General features: G+C 41.5%; 2 protein-coding genes across 3 annotated transcripts in view; one reads left to right on the forward strand and one right to left on the reverse strand.

Annotated features, from left to right (window-relative positions):
* Positions 1 to 968, reverse strand: part of s100b (S100 calcium binding protein, beta (neural)) — a 5,488-nt gene extending 4,520 nt beyond the window's left edge. The window contains exon 1 of the mRNA XM_028571535.1: positions 888 to 968. The gene's annotated coding sequence lies outside the window, so the exon portion shown is untranslated. The remainder of the gene's footprint in view (positions 1 to 887) is intronic.
* The window catches only part of LOC114550692 (SH3 domain-binding protein 4-A), a 76,937-nt gene that overhangs the window by 20,317 nt on the left and 51,620 nt on the right, over positions 1 to 5,000 (forward strand). The window lies entirely within an intron of this gene.

Raw genomic sequence — 5,000 nt, forward strand, 5'->3', positions numbered from 1 at the left:
CGTTTTTGCCCTTGACAGGCTCAGATTATCACTCTAAGTGTCTGACAACATTATGGAAAGGATCCCTACAGAGATAGACCTTTTTTTGAAAGCGTAAAATCCACTTTGTTTAACCAGAAATATCTCTGAGATCGCTCTAACTAAACCCACCAGACTCCCTTTAAAATTATCAATACTTTTAGCGTGTATAGAGCCAACATATTTTCACATGTAAACTGGTAAACTGTGTGTTTATTTCAACCAGTTGTATTGTATTGTGTGTGATTATTGCAAAAGAGGAAAGACGACCCAAAACTTCTTTTTATAGTTTTATTTTGTTTCTGTCGATTTTACGATGCTAACATTTTTTTTGATGTTTTTGTTTGAAAAAAGGATCGTACTCTTTAACAAAAAGGTCGACCTCATTAGAAATCATTTCCATAATGTTGTCACACACTTAGAATATTAATCTGAGCCTGTCAGCGGTAAAACAAGCACTTTTGTGAACGTAAATTGAAAGTGCGCAATAGCCCAAAAACTTACACTGCAGCTTGTTTTTCGCTGACCGCCTACTGCAGCGATCTCTCTCAATACTGGACCAATGTCAAAGAATGTTGTTCTCATCAGTCACTTAGACACAAAAAACATGGGAAAATAGGGACCAGGTTTCAAAAAACGAAGTTACCCTTTAAGCATCTAGATCATACAGCACTGATTACAAATTCTATTTATATATACTGTGTATGCCACACCTGATGTGTTGCGTCACAGAGCACAAACTATTCTTGACAACATAGATCATTAACGTTTATTGATACAGAACAGAAAAACAACAAAAAAAACAATCTAGTTTTCAGATTTTCTTTCCTGCATTTAAACAAAAAGGAGAAAAAAAAGAGTGAAGTTACCTCGGTGTGAGTCCAGGCAGAAGTTGTCCAGAGGGTGGAGGCTGAGGACGGACAGCAGACTTTATACTGCAGCGGTGGGAGGGTGGGGGGGCTGTGTGTGGAGGGTGAAGCGCTGAGTCATTCAAACTGCTGACCAATCTGGTCCGCTCCCCTCCCCTCACTCCACTGCAGCACTGATGCTCCGACTCTTCACTGCCAGTCTGGAAATAACCTGTACATAATGTGAGGAAGCACACTTCCTGGGAGCCAGACTGAAGTCATGGTCCCATCTGGACACTGTTGACTTTGATACGAGGATGATAGTATGTTGGCACCTTTCGGGCTTAATTTACGGGGGTGATGGGGGGGGGCTTACGACCCCCTCCCTAATATTCAAAACTAAGCAGGGTAAGTCAAAGACATTTATTGAAAAAAATGTCTGGTACAGGATATAAAATCCTCTATTCCAAACTCAAGCAACACAAAACAAATATATAGTGTATATATTTACATTTTAACATGTTGTTTTAATAAAACACATTCATTTCACAATTAAAATTTTCTAAGAATTCATCAATAAGTTACATAAATGACTGACAAGCTTTATAATTTTACATTACATCTTTTGACAGGCAAAATGCATCCAAATTATTCCTAAAAGAATGAACTGAAGGGGAACGCACAACTTCTTGTGGAAGCTCGTGCCATGACTGTGAAATTTTTTTTTCTCTTTTCAGACAGGCATGTTCTACGGTAACGTTTTAAAGAATGCCCTCGTGTCTCATATACCTATTACTCCGAAACTGAAAGATGGGCTCAACCGTTACATCATACATATATTCCCTGTACAAGCTTATACACCGGAATCTTATTACCGCTGTATCTCCTAAATAGGATAGTCAGCAAACTTAATGTTCTCAATCTATCTTCATACGACATATTTTTCATTCCTGGAATTCATTTAGTAGGACGTTTTTGTCTCTTTTTTGCTGTCCTTTTTTGACAATTTTTCCCCTTACGTTTTTCAGCGTTCTATTATACATTTTTCTTCACGTGCTATAAAATTGAATAAAACATCCAAATTCAATGAAAGTAGTGAACTGATCATTTATTTACAAGAGCGTACGGAACCATCCATGTTATTTTGTTTAAAAATTTGGTTGAAAGAAACCCATATTTCTGATATAGAAACTTTTTGAAAATTGGTCACCTAGTGTAACGTAACGTTAGGCGTTAACTGGACTAGCCAACTATTATTTAATTAACCCCTTGTGTTGTCTTCCCCGTCGACCGTGCAACTTTTTTCTGGGTCAGAATGTAAAAAAGAAAATTTTGGTCGTCTTTTTTTGACAATTTTGTCACTTTTTTTCGTTATTTTAAGCTTTTCCCATGTTTTTGTCACTTTTCCGGACGTTTTTGTCCCTTTTTTTCCAAGTTTTTGTCACTTTTTTTCTATGCTTTTTTGACTTTTGTTTCCCCCTATGTTTTTCAGTGTTCTATTATCAATTTTTCTTTACGTGCTATACAATTGAATAAAACTGATCATGTATTTTAATTGTGATGAGCGTTGTACGGAAACATCCACGTTATTTTTGCCTCTAAATATATATAGAAACTTTTTGAAAATGGGTCAGATTTGACCCGAGGACAACACAAAGGTTAATTAATTATTAGTGTACCAAATGAACAATGTGTCCATTTCTCTTATAGTTAGTGCTGCATTACCAACGTCTTCACCTTCACATGGATTATTTCCATCAAGTTACTTTGTAAGAATTACAGGCTCTTATCCAGTTGCGATGTATTTACAAAAACCTTGCCAAGCCCTTCGGGACTCTCTGTCTGTTCACCGTGGATCGTATACTATCCATCTATGTCCCCCTCCTCCTTTGATCCACTTTGATCCGGATCTGGTTCTCCGTCCACGTTGTGTTCGGGGGCATCTGCTGGGAAAACAAAAAGCCCCGTTTCAGAGGAAGCGGATGGCCGTGCATGTTAATGAAGACGTTCTTTTCACTGGTGAAGTTGGCCAGACGGGTGCCCTCCGCAGCTCACACAAACGCTACTAAGCTGCTACGGGCCAAATAGGCCGAAGTTGAGATGTCCCGGTGCCAGGTTTTTACTCCCAGAACGCTGTAAACAAACTTTCGAGACTCCTAGGGGGGAAAACAGACGCCAGGATTTTCAGGTAGCATGGGCGTAGATTTAGAAGATTTTAGATTATTTAGAAGAGGTAGAATTGTCCCCCCCCCACAAAAAATATGAAAGACAACCCAATCCCCGAAAAAAGGTAGCCTGGGTAAACCCTGACGAACTTCCAGCAAATTTGAGATTTGCTCTGCGAGTCAGTCTGGCGAAGAGCCCATTCAAACCCATTTCCAATGTCCCCAAAATCGAGTCACCAATCACAACCGTTGAGGCGGGCTTAACGCGACGACGATAGCGCGGTGACGGCGAGCAGCTCTTTGTTTACATTCAACATGGCGGCTACCGAAGCGCAGCGTCACCTGGATCGTTGGTCTGATTGGTTGAAGGACTATCCAATGGCGCTCAGAGACATTTGAGTGGCGCCCGTTGGTGACGCCCCCTTTGGAAATGAGCTGTCAACGAACCTTTCCCAGACCCCCCCACTCTCAGTTACAGCTGAGAAGGTTCTGGTGTCACCAAATGAAGCGTTTGACGCTCAAATAGTTTTGGGGGAGGACCCCCAGACCCCAGTTATAATCAACACATTCTCACTCCCGTAGCGTCAAAAAGCTACGCTTGGTCAGGTACCTTTGGCGTTTTGTTATTGACGCAAAAAGTCTCCTTTAGCGTCACTTTTAGAGTCGGGACGCTTGGCGTCACTTTTTGACGCTCTGGGTCGCGGCGTACAGTTATTGGATACGCGGCACAGGGACGGGAACAGTGACGGGAACAGTGACGGGAACAGCGACGGGACCTTCCTCTGCTGCGCCGTGGAGGAAGGTCTGGCAATGGGAGACTAATGGTTGATATGTCATCTAGAGAAACGCTGGGCTGTGTGTTGCTCCACTGGAACCTATCAGCCATTTGAGAGGCTGGGCGATCCCCAACAGCTGTTCTATATCTGTGACTTGGCCGGAGCACTGAACGCAGTAAATAGTCTGGCTTTATTACCATAAGTAAGATTAAAATGGCTGCATGAGGATTGCCAAAAGCGTGGTGATCGGTTTTGCCAAAGGGTGTATATCTTTGAACAGCATGCGTCAAAGAGTTCAGATCCTTTACGGATCTTCTTCAATTCATCTTCGGCATCTGAACCGAGAGAAAAACTGAATTTTCCACTTTATGACTAGTATGGTGCATTCTGTAGCTCGGAACACATTAAAGACAACTTCTCAGTCCCTACCCCTCTTTCCGCTACAGCCCAGCGGTCTCCTAAGCCCCTCTTCCCATAAGGGAGAATTAATGCGTGTGCATGAGCAGTGATTGACACGCAGTTAGGGGGGTAAAAACTTGTTGCAACCGATCTTACAGAGACAGTATGACGTAGAGTTCTTCCGTTAGACAGTCAATCACAGACATAATTAGATCTTGGTAGAAGCCTGCTGCGTGCTTATTGGCTCTCTGACACCGATGACATTTACTCCTTAGCTATTGAAATTGGGTAGTTAATGACGAGGCTTTTTTTCAATACTCAAAAAAGTGCAATAGAAATGGAAAACGCTTGCATATTCAAAACCTGTTACGACATACTTACGCGAGCTTTTATTTTGAAAAGTAGAAGCCCGATTGCACCAGACGGGATGCTCCAGGCTGCAGCCGTACAGTCTCGCATATTTGTTTTTTCAAACTAGTGTGAAATGCCAGTGTTGCAGCATTTCTTTTATTTATATGGCATTCATCAAAACTGCCAGATTGCCAGTCCGCCTATGTAAAGTTGAGTTTGACACCCCTGCTTTACAGGCAATTTGCTCAGTGCCTAAAAAGTATTGCGTTGGGTACCCAGCACCCAAAGATATACCTGTAGACTAAACTTGCTTTCATATTTAGGCTACATGTCATTTTTGTTTTTTTTAGACTTTTAAGATGCAGAAAGAGGATATAACATTGTGACAGAGCAGGTAAAGCGTGTTGTGAATACGATGTGAATAATCCCCACAATGTGCTGAA

This window comes from Perca flavescens, chromosome 24, assembly GCF_004354835.1.
Source record: "Perca flavescens isolate YP-PL-M2 chromosome 24, PFLA_1.0, whole genome shotgun sequence".
Taxonomy (NCBI): Eukaryota; Metazoa; Chordata; class Actinopteri; order Perciformes; family Percidae; genus Perca; species Perca flavescens.